The sequence below is a fragment of the Leopardus geoffroyi genome, chromosome A3 (genome assembly GCF_018350155.1).
Source record: "Leopardus geoffroyi isolate Oge1 chromosome A3, O.geoffroyi_Oge1_pat1.0, whole genome shotgun sequence".
NCBI lineage: Eukaryota > Metazoa > Chordata > Mammalia > Carnivora > Felidae > Leopardus > Leopardus geoffroyi.
In genome coordinates, this window is record NC_059336.1 from 135436108 (window position 1) to 135453706 (window position 17599).

At 46.5% G+C, this 17599-nt stretch overlaps 1 protein-coding gene across 1 annotated transcript in view; it reads right to left on the bottom strand.

Moving 5' to 3' along the window:
- Positions 1 to 497: 497 nt before the first annotated feature.
- The window catches only part of RNF144A (ring finger protein 144A), a 367937-nt gene continuing 350835 nt past the window's right edge, over positions 498 to 17599 (bottom strand). Inside the window, exon 9 of the transcript XR_006703907.1 lies at positions 498 to 696. The gene's annotated coding sequence lies outside the window, so the exon portion shown is untranslated. The remainder of the gene's footprint in view (positions 697 to 17599) is intronic.

Here is a 17599-nt window from a genome sequence, read left to right on the forward strand (position 1 = left end):
TAGGTTGGGTTGGGATTTGTTACCTGCTCTGCGTTTCAAAGGTTAGTACTTTACTAGCAATGCTAAAAGTCATCTTCTCGTGGAGCTCTTAAATCCCTGATATGCATTCACAGCTATTCTCCTCTCTGGCTTTTCCTAAAGATGAAGACTTCTCCATGATCAGATTCCAACCCAGATGTGTCACTTTGAGGATTCAGCGACGTGCACCTTTACAATGTGGTTTAACCAGTGACCAAAGCAACAAAGGTGACACTTACAAAGAGACCTGAATCAAAATCACTGTGAATATATATGCCTCATACCCCCTAAAGAGCTGTTGTGTAAAATTCTGTCTAGAAGGAAAAAACATAGAGTAAACTGACAGTGCTGTTATGTATATAAAAAAGACCCCCTAACACACACTGTTAATTTTCTCTCTCGATGGTCCTTTGATTTTGCACACATCCTTGAAATAAATTATAGTCTGTGTCCAGCCACAAGATCACCTTTTTACTAACCTTCTTTTAGAGGGGCCCAGTTGCTAAAATCCAGAAGACAATGATGGGAGCTGCACATGTGAGTCTGATGAGAGAGGCTGAACGTTTCGGGACTGCCCCCGGGGCTGAGGCTTCTAGATTCAACCCGGACTGGGTTGAGTCACTTCTCAGCTCCCTCGTCCGAACTGGTGGATGTTCTCTGACCCTCTGGCTCCGGTACCTGTAAAAGGGAAATGACAGAATCTCCCGTGTCTGCTTCACAACCTTGACATAGCTGGCTGTTGCGCTCAGGGACCCTTTGTCTTTCCTTCTGCAGGTCCCAAAACGATGAGATTGCCAGCAGCCCGACATACAGACGCAGGAGGTAAGTGTATGTGTGAGATGTGATGTTTATTTATGCGCTCTGTATACATATGTATGTTCAGACATAAACATTCTCTTCGAAATTAATTTTTCAAAATGTTCTATGCAATTCGTTTCCACTTTGGTTATTCCGTCTTTTAGTGCTGTCAGGAGCTTGGCCCCTTCACAACTGATAAATCACCCACATTAATCTGTCTTCCACCCGCTCCCTTCAGATTGTTCCCTCAGCCACAATAAGATCTGAATGTGTGCCTCTGCACATGGCGTCCCAAATTATAACCTCCCAAGTCTCAGGATTGTTTGCAAAGGGCTAAAAATTGCCGTGCTCATAAAAACAAAACAAAACAAAAATGGCAACCTTGTTTGCCTTGCCAGTCTGTCAGAGCTTGAAAAACAAACTTCATCCCAGAAAGACAAACACACACAGAACAAACATGGAGAAGGATGCGTTGACAGAGCTGAGAGGATCTCCAGGCCAAGGAACGACTGAGGAGAACCCAGCCAGACAGCGTGCGGAGTGGAGGCACGCTGCACACCCAGTGGACGAGAAGGAAAGAGCATGACCCCCGCCGCGGAAATGCATGCATTTGGAAGAACCTTGCCCTTTGCACACGGCCTCCCTCAAAGGTGTGGGCATCCCCACTGTCAAAGCTCCTATGTGGGAAGCTGGGTCTGAAGTCAGCTTGGCTCATCCCTCCCTCTTGAACGATTGCCAGCTGAAAGGCACTGTTGACCCTGGAATCAGTGGAGGTGTATTTACCTAGCCTAACCCCCTCTGGTACATTCTGTCAGGGACACACATGTACGGATCCAAACGGACCCTGAAATCCCGAGGTTGCAAATCATTGTGGGAAAGAATCGAAGCCAATCAAGGGCGTATTTCCTAGAAGCCTTCAATTTACGGTTTCCCATGAGATGCAAAATAAGAAAGGCGCCTTTGGCGAATTTCTATAATAACAGTTTGTATTAATATTCTACAAGAATAGTTTCTTCCAAGGAATCTAAAGAACTTGCAAGGAGATTGGATTCTGCCCCCGCTCCGGTTCCAGCAGCAATGAATGGCAGTGGTTGGCGGCTGCACTGCAAAGCTTGGCGGTATCTCGGAGGATGTGAACACAAAGGCGTCCGCGTTGCAAACAAGTCTGTGGTCTGTCACAGCTGAGCAGCTGTTGGCCCCAGGAGGATCCGGACAGACCTATCCCTAGCTGAGGTCAGGGGTCAGTCGCCATGCAAATGAGTTCTTAATGCGACCCATGAGCTTCACAGTGCTCCACGGCGCCCTCTGTTGAAGCTTTTCTACTTAACACATGCTGTACTAGACCCCTTCCCTACGCCTCGCAATGCTCAGTGCGCTCTTCTGAGGTGGGTCATTGTTACTGTGCACACCGTCCACGTGAAGAATAGAGATTCAGGCTACATCTTGTCCAGTGCCTGAGCCCGTAAGTGGCTGAGTCAGATCTGTAGCCAGAGATCTGTAGGATTTCTGGTTCCGAAGTGCACACCTGGTTACTCCACGGTCTTGAGGCAGAGTGATCCCAACCACGGCAAGAGACGGGATCCACACCGTTCGCTTACAGGTATGGTGTTCTGTTCGCTTTACCGTGCCAGGGGAAGGGGGCTGAGGATTGTGAAGCCTCCCAGCTGCCAAGCTGCTCTCAACCATTCAATCGCCCTTGCCCCACTTTCTTGGTCCATCCGTGCAAGACCTTGCATCCCAGGTGGGATCTCTTGCATAAGCATCTCTGCATCCTGAGCACCAGCTTTTACAACCGGTCGGAAGATGTAGTGTCTCCCTAGATTGCCCCAACAATAAAAGAACATGGACGTAGTCTGTCTGTGATTTTTCATTTAATTCTCTAATTAGGCAAACATTCACTGGATGGGTATTGCACGCTAGGGCAGGGTGTCGACCAGATTGGCCAAGTGTCTCATTTTCCTCAGCGCAAAATACAAAGGGATGCCAGAAAATGTTAATTACGATTGATAATATTTCAATGTAACTTTACAAAAAATCAAAATGAAGGCAAAAAATCACGATAAATATGTGGAATTTGTATATAAAGATAAGATCCACATAAATGGATCCATATAAATGGCAGCTGTTCCTTTCACCCCAGGCTCCAACAAGCTCAGCACAGTTCTGTGCTAGACATTAGGCATCCAGGGACCCACCTGGCCCGTGGGGGGAAGGACTTCTTAGAAATCTGATTGCAGTATCCGATGCAAATGACATCAGTCTCCCCACCTTTAAAGTGGGAAATACAATCTCTACTTCAAAAGACAAGTACTGGAAAGTGACTAGACCGGACGAAATTTAGTTTTCCTGAAGCTGAGCCGGAACGGGGCTAGACAAGAGTGCAGTTTTCACAAAAGTCAGGTGGTGACTATTAATCGCATCACTTACATGGCAGAAAAAGCCACTATAAATTTACCATTCCTTCTGTCCTTGGGACCCTTAGCGTGGTGAAGCATCCTATTACACAACCTAAGGCGGCTGCCTCTTGCGGGATGGGCTGACCGGGGTCACTAAACACTCAGAGAGTGTGGTCACCACCTCTTCTAGGCAAGGGCAACACACATGAGACACAGGGTACTGGAGGCTGTGACTGCCAGTGGGGACAGTGCGAGGGGAGGGATATGGAAATAAGGACCAACACCAAGTCCCTTGCCCCTGGGCCGTGTCACCTCGATGTGTGCAGCACACGGTCAAGTAGACCTTCCCAAGTCCATTCTGCAATGACACAGGTTGTAACATGGCGAATACTAAATACACCAAAAGAAATTCATCACACGCGTAAATGTCATTACTTCGTGGCAAGATGACAAAACACGTGTGCAGGGATCATGACAGCTTTCTTTTACAGACGAGGAAAGAGCTTCCAGGAAATTACATGACATATCCCAAACCACCCATCCTTTGTGGGGAGGCCAAATTATTGTCCCAACTCTGCAACTAATTCCAGGCTTCAGGCAGATGGGAGACATAGAAGCATGTCTCTCAAATATCTGTCCTCTGCTGCAGCCCCCAAATCTCAAGTCTCTTTAAGGAAATGTCTGGAAAAATGTCAATCTCCCACTGATTCCATACACAGGTGTGGAATCCCTGGTAGTACATTTATTCTCACTTATATATTAAAACACTGAAATCCTCAAGATATTGAAGGAAGAGTAACCATATGATATAACAATTCCACTCCTGGGAATCTAAACAAGTGAAATGAAACCATGTGTCCACACAAAACTTGAACACGAATGCCTGTCAACTGATGAACGGATAAAGTAATGGTGATTACTTAATGGGATTCTATTCAGTAATAAAAAGGAATGAAGTATTGATACGTGCCACTACATGGATGAGCCTTAAATACGTGATGTAAGGGACAGAAGCCAGACACAGGGAACCACGTATAACAATTCTATTTACACAAAATGTCCAGAACAGTCCTCCAAGGGTTGGGGAGGTGGCGAGGTCGTGGGGATGGGGTTTCTTTCTGGGCAATACAAGTGCTCTGGAATTAGGTATCAGTGATGGTTCACAATTCTGTGAAGATACTAAAAGACAATGAATTGTGCACTTTATTTTATTCATTCATTCATTCATTTATTCATTTATTTGTTCGTTTATTTAAACTAAGCTTTACACCCAACGTGGGGCTTGAAGTCCTGACCCTGAGATCAAAAGTTGCCTGCTGTACCCACTGAGCCAGCCGGGTGCCCCCGAAGTATACACTTTAAATGGGTGAATTGTCTGGTTCGCCAATTGTAATTTCTTTTTAATGTTTATTCTTCTTTTTGAGAGAGACACACACACAGAGCACGAGCGGGGCAGGGGCAGAGAGAGAGGGAGACACAGGATCGGAAGCAGGCTCCGGGGTCCGAGCTGTCAGCACAGAACCCCACGCGGGGCTCAAACTCACAAACCACGCGATCATGACTGGGCTGAGGTCGGACGCTTAACCCACTGAGCCACCCAGGTGCCCTTCTGGTTTGTCAGTTGTATCTCCGTGAACATGTTGTTTTAAAAAACTGCAAACTTGAACTAGGCAAGACCTGGCATCAAACTCTAGAAATCTGGCCAAAAGTGGAGGCGTTTTCTAGGGGAGCCCTGGGGGGACTGGGAAGGATTTGAGGAGAGCGCAGGCTGAAAGCCCTGGAGGGGTTGATACAAATGCCTGCCTGCACCATCTGAGGAGAGAAAGGCAGACACTCCGGCAGTGAAAAGGAGGCTAGAGTACCTGAAATGATGGTCTGCCCTTCACCGAGCAGAGAGGAGGCCGAGTCCGAGGCCAAACTGTGGAGACTGACCTCGCATCCTGGGATGTTCTCCCGCCAAGGCACCCAGAGCAAGAGGTGGCCGTCACAGTGAGGAGCCACGCTGTCCAGGTAAGCGGAGCCAATGGTGCAGCAGGAGGGCTAGTTCTGGGTGGGTGCAGCTGGGACAGGTGTGGAGTGTGGCCACGGGATGCGTCTCTGAGCCCCTCTCCTCCGTGATGTCCTCTGAGCTGAGTTCTGGCCAGAGCCCATAATTATTGTTTGGCCCTCTTTCTGAGGCCCCAACCACTCCCCAGTGGTATGCCCTGGAGACACCTGTGTCCCACGTGTGGAGGCCAGTCTGCCCTGGGCACAGGTCATGCCATCAGGAGACCTGGAACTGTGGAGAAGAGACAACGAAGGCCCTTCCGCAAATGACCGATGAAGGGGGACCTGTCTGCTTGGTGTCTTTGAAGGTCATTCCCAGAGGCCCTTTTTCTCTCCCCTGTTCCTAGTGTCACCTGGTAAAAACCCACAGGGAGGCACCTGGCAACACATCACATCGGTGACGGAGTCAGACCTGAGAGGGCTGCCCGGCTCCGGTCACCAGGCCACACAGAGGACGCCTTGCCCTGCAGTGGACGGAGGTTCCACACATTCTCCGGAAAGAATGGAGGTGGCAGCCATTGGCAGGTGGCAGCCATTGGCAGGTGGGAGCCATTGGCAGGTGGCAGCCATTGGCACCTGCAGGTGGCAGCCATTGGCAGGTGGAGTTGAGCCAACAGCATGCAGCGGCCACGCATTCACCCTGTCCACATAGAGGGATACTCAGCCACGCGGCCCCCCTGGGGCACCTTGCTTGGCACAGAAGTTAGGGGAGCAACACACTCCCACTCTTAGGGGAGCAAAGACACCTGCTCTTTCACTCAGTATTTGAGGTTTTCTAAGATGCCTCCGTCCTGTCCTTCTTTCTCTGACCACTACCACCGATCCCTTCGTCCAGGACAGTGTGAAACCTTCCAACTCTTCTTCCGGGGCTTTCCTACCCCCACCCCCCACCCCCGTGCTCTTGTCTGCAGTGCCCCCTACATATAACTGGAAACAATCAAAAGTTCCCACCAGAAGGGGGCCCTGGCCACTCTTTGGAGACCGCATTCAAATACCGGACACACCCTTATGATGAAGGTAGAAAACTTAAAGGAGGTCCAATAAAAGCAACAGAAATGGTTCGAGTGTGCTGTTTGACTTTGAGGGCAGAGTAGAGGTGTTTCCTATGAATTGTATTCGTCCATTGGGACGTTGCCATAATGTTAAAAACTGCGGGGTATCTGAATCTCTTTCCACAGACCCAGTGTGCAGGGAGTATCTGTTTAGTTCTTCTGGAACTGAGTCTTTTAATTCAGATTGCTGGAGGAAGTGGGGACAGAAACGATCTCATCCGAGCCAGAATTTCCATCTCCATTGCCGCCAGGCTGTCTCAGTTCACGATCTGCACCGTGTCGAGGCAGAGGTTCCTCAAACCGAAAGAACTCTCAACCCCATCTGCAGATCCACTCGGATCCAGCGTTTCTCTGCTGACCTGCCCACGTGGCCGCTGTGGGCCTCTTGCTCTGCAGTCGTTAGGGGAGCCGCGTGGTTCTGACCACTATCCCACGTGGCCCGCCCTCTCCGGGGTCTTTCCGCCTCTCCACACGCAGTCTGGAGATCTCGAGGCACCTCTGCCCCCACATCCGTGCTAGTCCAGTGCTGGCTGCTTCCGTCCAAAAGGCAGAAGACAGAGCTTTTTTTACCCCTTCAGAAAATCATTGCATGGTCTCCCCCCACCCCCCATTTAACTCTCCTTCCTGACCCCGCTTCAGGGTCTGCAGCGAGGCGAGGCAGTGGGGTGGAAAGCCCAAATCCTTGCCCAAATTTCTCTGCCATGAGTCCTTTCTGTTCCTCTGAGGGCCTTGTATTTGCAACTGAAGAAATGGAAGAAAACTTCCTCCCCGTCTGCTCCGTGGTGCAAATTCCACCCTTGAGCCAACTAACCACGATTAGAGCAGCCACTTGAGTGCTCCTGGAGAGCAATGCAGGAAATAAGGATCAGGGACAGATAACCAAAGAAAAATCCCAGCAAATCTTTGTATTTTATAACATACAAAAGCCCACAAAGCACTGATACGTTTTTTCTCATCTAATCGCTCAGCGAATCTTATGGAGTCGGTGCCGTTACCTTGATCATAAAGGTACAGTGCTTAACAGTCAGGTGTTCTCGCAATCAGTGTTTATCAGGTGACAGACACCATCCTAAAGGATAACCGTGGGGGCGCCTGAGTGGCTCAGTCGGTTAAGCATCCAACTATGGCTCAGGACATGATCTCGCAGTCTCGTGAGTTTGAGTCCAGTGTCGGGCTCTGTGCTACCAGCACTGAGCCTGCTTGGGATTCTCTCTCTCTCCCTTTCTCTCTGCCTGTCCCCCATTCACGCAGTCTCTGTCTCTCTCAAATAAATAAATAAACTTAAAAAAACTTTTAAGGGTAACTGTGGTTAAAGGTGAACTATGGATTTGTAGCTAACCTAGATTATGAGCATTTTTTTTTTTCTTCTCTACGTTATCCAGCTGTTACGGACTGAATTGTGTCCACACACCCCCAAGAAATTCATATGTTGAAGTCCTAACCACCAGTTACCTCAGAATGTGACTTTTTTTGGAGAGCAGGCCTTTAAGAGATAATGATGGCAAAATGAGGTCATATGTGTGGACCTAATTCAGTATGACTGGTGTCCTTATAAGAGGAGATTGGGACACAGGCAGACAAAGAGGATGGACCACATGAGGACACAGCAAGAAGGCAGCCATCTGTCAGCCAAGAAGAGAGCCTCAGGAGAAATCAGCCCTGCTGGTAGTTCATCTCAGATATCTAGCCTCAAGAACTGCGAGAAAATAAATTTCTGTTGTTTAAGCATCCAGTCTCGAATATTCTGTTATGGCGACCTTAGCAAACGAATACACTGGCTTGTTGCTTTAGTCAATAAATGTCTGTTACATTATGGAACTACAGAGAAACAGAAAAGTGCTTTGATTTCCTCATTCCGTAAGTGTCTTCCATTTGCTGAACCTGCCACTGGGCTCTGGGAAGACACAGATGGAAAAGTTCTCTCCTGCCTTTGAGGAGGATTCAGTCCCAGGTAGTACCAGTGGTGGGGTGATCATTTCATGCCAGTGTGGTGGGTCGGAGTGGGGATGAGGCTAGTATGTGGTCATACACAGGAAGGCTGACTACCCGGTCTGGGTCTGTTGGGAAGTTTCATAAGAGGTAACTGTGTGTTGTTTTCTGACAACTGAGAAGGGGTCATGAGTGATAGAAGTTTAAGGAATTTCTGGGTTGAAACTCTGTAAAGACTTCTACGATTCCAAATTGAACAAACAAAAATCTGAATTTCTTAGAATGGCTTAAAAGACTCTCAGTGGTTTAGACCCTACCTTCCACTCCACTCGTATCTGGTATGCATTCTACAGTCCCAGTGGACTGGGGCAGTGACACAATGTGTCACACACTCAGGATCCTCCATGCCTTGGCTGTTGCTGAGGATACTTCTTCTGCAGCTAAAGTCCCCCCATCTGAGTTCTCTAGTGAATGGTCCCTCAATCCCTTGGCATTTCACTCAAGGGCCACTTCCTCCCTAGCATCTTTCCCGATATCCCCAAATGGAACAAACTTCTCCTTCTTTACCTCCCATTATAGGATGTGCAGGCAACTATTTGTAGCTCATATGACACTGCGTTCTCCTGACTTACTCATATATCTGACTCTCCTTCCTCTAATATAAGCCTCTTTTTTTTAAATTTTTTTTTAATTTAGTTTTGACAGAGAGAGAGACAGAGCATGAGCGGGGGAGGGGCAGAGAGAGAGAGAGAGAGAGAGAGAGAGAGAGAGAATCTGAAGCAGGCTCCAGGCTCCGAGCCGACAGCACAGAGCCCGACGTGGGGCTCAAACTCACAGACCACGAGATCACGACCTGAGCCGAAGTTGGACACTCAACCGACTAAGCCACCCAGGTGCCCTTCTAATATAAGCCTCTTAATAGTAACAACTATGATTTATTCATGTCAGTATCACCGGTACCCTTAGTAGATGTGTAATAAACCTTTGCTGGCTGAATGCACATACAAAGATGCCAGAGTTGCAAAGAACACTGTGCATAAAAGGCAGTCACTTGTTCCATGCAGAAGGTGTGGAGAGAGTCAGAGTCTAGAGCTAGGTACCCGTGCTCGATAATAGGCTGGCCTCTTACCCAGGGTTGCCAGATTTAACAAATAAAAACACAGGATGCCCAGTTAAATTTGAGCTTCAAATCAATAGCCATTAATATTTTTTAAGTATAAGGTACCTCGTATAATATCTGGTATGTGTTTATATTCAAAATAAATTTTTTAAATTATATTCATTTTTTGGTCTGAAATTCAGATTTGACTAGGTGCCCTGTATTTTATTTATCTGGCAACCATAATCCTATGTCACACTCAGGAGTTTACATGGCTAACTGCGTGTAATAGAGACAAAGACATTTGGCTTTAGTAGATCCACAGTTTAGATCATACCTCTCTCCAAGTGACAGGGTGAGCAAAGACACGGCTGTTTGCCTCCCTGCGTTCTTAATTCTGTCCACAGCTCTAGAGTCCAGTGAAGGAAATTAACCTCACAGACTAAGCAAGATTCTACACAATGGAATCCTAGATGCGTGAATGCTCCACAACATGGAGAAAAGAGAGGAGAGGGTGGGGAGATTTAAAAAAAAAAAAAAAAAAAATACCAGCCAATATGGCCTTGGCCTTCATCAGAGATTCACACAGCTTTGGGGATATATTTCCAAAGCTGAAACTTGAAGGGAAATCACATGGATTTTATGCCACCCTTCCCAGAATTTTAAGCAGAGGCCAAATGAATGTTTCCCCAGAATCCCCCATCAACTGCAACTACTGACATTCGCGCTGGTCTCGTGGCACCTGCTCTCACCAAATGCTAGTGTTCAACATTCCTCGCAGTGTTTCTAAACGCGCATTTGCTCACTGCTATCAGCTAGGAACAGATGCACCAGAGAGAACCTATTTGAAAGTGGGTGGCTTATTATGAACAACTTAGGGTCTATAAAAAAAAATCCCAACAAGAGCTGGAAGAAAAAAATAAAAACTGCCAGAAGCTCTAAAAAATCTCCTCAGAAGAGAACAGAGTGGTTATCTGGAAATTCTGCAAATATGTAAAGGAAACTTGTTTTAGCACACCGCTTTGCACTTTAGTAGCATTTCCTAAAAGTTGCCTCTAACTTGGACTCTCACAGAATTGAGTCACTGCCTTACCACAAGGACTTCTTCTTAAGGCCGGTGAAGAGCTCTTGCGACACGAACCTAAAGAGAGCGAGCCCGCACTGGGTGAAAATACCCATTTGCTTGCTTCTCACTATCTAACGGCACGGTGATAGTACAATCCCTATAGTTCAGTCGGTTTCCTGCAGTCGTTCCATATGATGGAGCTACTGCTGGTCGATTTCATCCAAAATGGCAGCCATTAGACGCATGGGGCTATTGAGCACTTGAAATGTGGCTAGCTTGGATGGGGAAGAGCTGTACATACAAAATATAAACTAGATTTTGCAGACTTAATTAGAAAGGAATATGTGAGATCACTGATGATTTTTATATTGGCTACATGCTGAAGTGATAACATTTTGGATGGATTTGGTTAATAAAATGCATTATTAAATTAATTTCACCGGTTTCATTTTTTAATGACAAAAAGGTTTTCAGTTATATTTTTTGGCTCATCTGTTTGGCTTTCATCAAAATCCAAGGCATATTTTAATCAAAGTTTAATGGTTGTGCTAGCTCAATGAAGAAACCGTGTGCTACTCAAAATTTTCCACCTTTGACAGGGCCTCCAAGAGTCTCTGGTATAATAACAAAATACCTTAATGTCAAGGTGGAGGGAGTAGACCTAGGAAGAAATTTTATGAGGTACTAATCTACAACTTAATCAGTCAACAAATAAAGGAGGAACTCAGAGGACTGTTTAAATTACACACTAGGCCTGACCTTGTACCCAGATTTGTATTATGCCAACTCAGAATTCTTAACCATTCTCAGAACATTTGAACAACTCGTGCTCTTTACGTAGAGATTTTCATCTCAGTCATGCTCGAAAACAAGGTTTCAACATGGGCAAGAGCAAACTTTTAACACTGTGTGGTCACTGGTTTATTCCAAGGAATATTTCCGGAGCCTTCCCTGAGTGCCAGGAACTGGCACTAATTATAGTGGACATGGGATGGAGACGGGGGCAGAGGGTAGAGTCAGACATGAGGGGAAACCTCTAAGATCAGTCCAGCGTGTGTGCTGGGACAAGGGAATAGCCACGTGAAAAAGAGTGAGGTTGGATCCACATCTCACATGATACAAAAATTAACTCAAAATGGATCAAAGACATAAAGCTAAGAACTAAATTACAACACTCTTAGATGAAAATAAAGGCATAGGTATTCCTGGTCATGGATTAGACCATGATGACTTCCCAGATATGAAACCAAAAACACAAGGAAGAAAAGAAAGCAGATTAATTGGACTTCATCAAAATTATAAACGTTTGAGCTTCAAAGGACACTATCAAGAAAGTGCAAAAACAACCCATAGAAAGGGACAAAATATTTGCAAGTCATATATCTGGTAAGACACTTGTATTTAAAATCTATAAAGAGGGGCGCCTGGGTGGCGCAGTCGGTTAAGCGACCGACTTCAGCCAGGTCACGATCTCGCGGTCCGTGAGTTCGAGCCCCGCGTCAGGCTCTGGGCTGATGGCTCAGAGCCTGGAGCCTGTTTCCGATTCTGTGTCTCCCTCTCTCTCTGCCCCTCCCCCATTCATGCTCTGTCTCTCTCTGTCCCAAAAATAAATAAACATTGAAAAAAAATTAAAAAAAAATAAAATAAAATCTATAAAGAACACGTGGAACTCAATAATAAAAAGACAACCCAATTTGAAAGCAAGCAAATCATACGAATAGATATTTCTCCAAAGATGATGTACAAATAGCTGATAAACACACAAAAAGACACTCAACGTCATTAATCATGAGAAAAATGCAAATCTAAACCACAGTGGGATACCATTCACCACCCACTAGGATGGCTGTAGTCAAAAAAGCAGACAATGGCAAGTGTTAGGGAGAATACTGAGAAATTGGAACCATTGTATGTTGCTGGTGGGGATGTAAAATGGTGCAGCCACTTTGTAAAAACTGTTTGACAGTTGAACACAGAGCTATCATATGACCCAGTAATGTAACTGCTAGGTATAACCTTAAAAGATGTGAAAACATCGGTCTCCACCAAGAAAGATTATACACATAAGTTCACAGCGTTATTCAGAAGAGCGAGTAAGTAGAACCAACCCAACTGACCATTAACTGATAAATGGATAAACCCATGTGGTCCGTCCATACACGGACTATCACTCAGCCTTAAAAAGGGAGGAAGTACTGAACACACTACACTATGGATGAACCTTGAAAACATTGTATTAAGTGAAACAAGCCAGACACAAGAGACCACAGAGCGTGCGATTCCATTTCTGTGAAACCTACAGAACAGAAAGTCCATCGTGACAGAAAGTAGATCAGTGGTTGCGTGGAACTGCCGGAAGGGAGGCGGCGGAAAGTGAAGAGCGACTGAAACTGCATGTGGGGTTTCTTTCATGGGTGATAGAAGCACCCCAGAACCGATGGTGATCGGTGCACAACTTTGTGGCTGTACTAAAACACACTGAATTGTATTTTTGTAAGAGTGACTTTGTGGCATGTGAGTTTACCTCCAAAAATGTGACTCGGGAAAGTTTGAGGTGTGGGGAGACCTCCACAAACTGATGATGAGTTTACACAGACAACATATATACATAATGAGCACCTGCCAAAAGCTAGGGACCTTTGGACCTTGTCTCACATATTCTTGATTCAATTTCTTCTTAATAACGATTGCGGGAATTGGAGTAGTCCCCGCGTTTCAGAGACGAGAAAACTGAGGCTCAGAGACCTAACTGTATGGAGAATCAGTGAATAAATAAATAAATATTAAAGTTACTTAGGACACATCCTTTTCCCTATATGGCTCTGAATCCATTTCAAATGGTTCTTGATGACAACACAGATCTCTTCCAGGTGTGAACCTGCGCAAAGTGGCTTCTATCTCGTTGACGGTCATCTAAGTGTCTCTTCTGGGCAGTCTGTCCTGGAGAGGAGATGAGATGGCATCTGCCTCCTGTTACTCTGTCACTAATACTGTGGTTTAGGTTTGGGCCCTTGAGCATTGCACCCCCACTAACAGAAGATTCTCTACTCAGGGGCCAACTCACACTTGTGTGAAACTGGGTAATATTAACTAAACGTTCTCATTTAACCTACAAACAACCCCTCCAGACTTTCTATGAAAGGCTGGATTCATGGAGTGAGAGCAGCAAGCTCCATATTGCATGTATCTGGGCACAATATAAAGCCCGGGGATTCAAAGAGGTTTTGCCCTGGATTTTTGCAGTTTACCACACAGACCATGGGGGGCAAGGAGAAATCCTGTGACCACAAGTCCCTTCTCGCGGTTGGACTGTTGGATGAGGCCAAAGAGGCAAGGCCGTGGGAGGAGGTCAACAGCAGTAAGGATCTGGGGGATTTGTGGCCACAGGAGAAAGTTTGCACAGGGTCCTCAAGTCAACGGGAAACATGGCAGACAGAGCCGCAAGCATGGCCTTCGAGAAGGAGCGACAGGACTGCTTTGTACTGAGCTCCTTCGACGTCTCAGGCAAGGGAGTGATTCTGTAAAGAATCCAGAGATGAGTAAGTCTCAGAATCTGGCTTCTTTTTAGAGGAAAGCCAAGCATGGAGTAAAAGAGAAAATAAATACAAAATAATATTTATTAAATGCCAACTAAAGCACAGATAAGTAGCATTCTAGGAATTCAACGAATGGGAAATTAAATGATGGAGTCAGGAGGCAGAGAGATCTCAACAGAGGAATTTTAGAAGGTGGAACTGCATCTGACCTACAAAGGGGGATCTGCCATCCCTCCCTCAGACCGGAAGCTGGCTCCCAAGCTCTAAGGCTGGTCCTCTGTCAGGAAGCTGACCCGTCTTCAGGGCTGCATTTGGGTGGAGTGAACACTGGAGTCTTATATGACTTCCAGCCAACGGGTGTCAGGGTGAAGGCTTCCCCTTGAATTAGTAGGAACATAAATACCATTGCACAGGCTTAAAAATAAAAAGAACAAAACGTGCTTAGGCTCTGTGCTTTTTCGTTACTGGCTCTTCCTCTGGATCATTGGGTATGATTGATGGGAAAATGCAATCACCAAATCGAGGTCATCTGGGAAAATCTTCAGAATCTTTCTCCTGCTCTTTCCAACCCTGCTGAGCACAAAGATTCCAGTGCGTCCAGGGGAATGTGGGAGAAAGTGCCAGGAAAAGCAGGTACCCATCTGGACTTGCCCTCTGCCGGGCCACGTTGGACAAGTCCCCAGAACCCTGGGCCTCGGTGTCAGCGCCTTGAAATGAGAGTCTTGGGAGATTCCCGTTCCTCATGCTGGGCACAGCCCCGTCTACCCCGTCCCACACTGCACAGCTGGTGCAGAGGAAAGGAGTTTTGGACCCGAGTGTGGACAGCAGAGAGGACACACAGGAGGAACGAGCTGTCCTTTCCAGGAGACGCACTCTGGCACCCTGTCTCGGGCTGAGCTGATTCACATTCTGACTACCACCTGTTACTGCCCACCTTTTTCATCAGTTTGTGAGGACGAGGGATGCATGTTCGGCCACCGTCATGTCCTCACAGAGGAAAGTTCCCTGCTCTGTGTCTGGGAACGCCCTGGAAGGCCACTCAGGAACCACACCTACCCAGGGGTACACCGCAGGTGTTTCACATCTCCTGGTGTGGGACCTCGCATTCCTTAGCTCAGGCCGCCTTATCTCCCAGGTTCCTTCCTGGTCCCCGGATAACCACTCATCTCCCTGTTATGGCCCGTCCCACCTGGCACTGATCCTCGCCACCTCGGCCCTTGTCCTGACTCTCCTCAGCTCTGTGCTTCGGCAGCTCATGCAGAGACGGTTCTGCCCAAGGCCCCTCTCTGCCACCGTGTAGTGAGCAGACCAGGAGACCACTGTCCCCCACGGAGGCTCTGCATTTGACAATAAGGTCAAGATGTTTGTATTTCCACAGGACTTAAAACTTAGTGTGGCCTGTCCTATAAATTGTCTCACAATTCTGGGAGGAAGGCACTTTAGTTCCATTTTTACAGTTTTGCAAACTGAGAGGCGATGAGGTCACATTCCTCGGGATCCTTGGTTTGCTCACTCAGCTTGCCCAATGGATGAGTGAAGGCTGAACTGAATCAGGGAACGAGCAGGGATGGGACAGGCATGACCACCACCCCGGGGGTCCCCCGCACGTACTCTTTCCAGCTGGCCCCATTCTCCCTGGCAGACCGTCTTGGCCTCGCTCTGTGGGGCGTCCGGGTAGAAGGGTCTCGGAGAGGTTGCATGGCGAGGACCGAGTGACTGCCATCCCAGCGATTTGTTTTTCTGTTATTGTCAATGTTCTTCCCACCACGGAGTCTGCAAAGGCTGTTTTTCCGGGGGCACCGTGTAGAAACCTGTGCTTTTTTTGCACCGATTCTCTCCGAAACTGGTTTTTGGCTCAAGGGGAACCCTGAGACACCCAAAAGAGGCCATGATTTAACAGAATGAAAATATGTTTTCATGCTAAAATGGATCAGAAATCGGATACAACATTTGCTGGCATCGTTCTAGATGCTCGGTGGAAACAAACACACAAAAGCAGAAGAGAGAAACCATCCTTGTTGGGGTAGCTTGGTTCTTGAGCCTTGCAAGAGTAGAGAAATACCTCACTGGCTCAGACAAAAAAAAAAAAAAAATGCGGAGGGAGAAGGCAGCTAAATGAAGAAAGCTTGCTGAACGCCGGGCTCTCTGTGTGTGCAGTGGTTGTGGCATGGGATGGGGCGTGTGTTGCTTTTGTCAACTCCACGTCTTGTGGCTGCTGGCGAGTGGTTGTCGGGCAAGAGTCCTTCAGGCCCCCCTGTAATGAATTGTAATGAGTGGCTAGCAATTAGTGGGTGAGTATCGGTAGCACAGCAGCAGTCTCTCAAGTATTTGAGAACAGTCCGTTCCGTAGGCGACGCTGAACGTTTCCTTGCCTGACATTATTAATTTTCATAGCAGATTAGCTTTTTGTTTTGAGCACAAAGGTGAGCTTGGCTGGCTCAGCCTCATCACAATTAAGCTTAAGCCATAGGAGTGGAGTGCCCATTAGGACTCAGGCACCAAGCTGGGTGATGGGGGCTCAGAGATTAACGCTCCGCCTTTGCCCCTGAATGGGGTAACTGGTAGGAAACTCTACACACTGAAATTTAAATAAGAAGAAAGTTACAAATTAAAGGATTATTGTTAATATTATAAAGGGATCCGCATGTGTGTGTGTGTGTGTGTGTGTTTAACAAGAACATTCACTGTAAGTTTATTTCAAATAATAAAACTCCTGTGGGGCACCTGAGTGGCTCAGTCCTTTAAGCGTCTGGCTTCGGCTCACATCATGATCTTGCATTTTGTGAATTCAAGCCCCACATCGGGCTCTGTGCTGATGGCTCAGAGCCTGGAGCCTGCTTCGGATTCTGTGTCTCCTTCTCTCTCCGCCCCTCTCCTACTTGCGCTGTCTCTCTCTCTCTCTCAAAAATAAACATTAAAAATATTTCTTAAAAACTAAAATAAAGAATATTTTTTTGTAGAGATGTTTTCAGCTATTGTGTGACTTCCACATTTAATGCCTGTACATTAAGGACTTTCACGACATATATTCAAAATTGAAAACTCTCGCCTATTTGGACATGAGAATATTGAACATGACTGCCAAGATACCAGGCAAAAATTAGAGTATTGACACTAACAAGTACAAGTTATCCAATTAATTTTGATTGATTTATTAATTGGTTATGAGCCATCAGAAACACCGTGCATTAAAAAATCTCAAAGGCAAAATTCTCAGAGGACACTGCCATATCTCTAGAACGGAATCCACTTATTTAACTTTGGTAAATGCAAAAATAATTAAGTAAAATGCATTCTATCAATTTAAAATAGAATCTATTTTGCATTTTCGCATAATCTACGTGTACATTTACACACCTTCATGGAGCTCAGGCCGCTGGACTCACATGCCAGGCATTATCTCTTTGTTCATTTGTGTTTATAATTTATTTATTTTTCCTGTTTTTCTTTTAAGCCTTCAGCTTCTAGGCTTGCCATACTCAAAAGCATGCATGCCGCCTATGAGTCTTAAGCTCTGGTCATGCCAGCCACTTCACACTGGTCATCAACACCGCATGGTGACCCTATTTCTCTGGTCACCCACTCACTCCCCTCTCTCACCTCTCTCTTACCTCACAGGGGTCTTCTCTGCCCACAGCACTCACTCCCCGTGCCCCCAC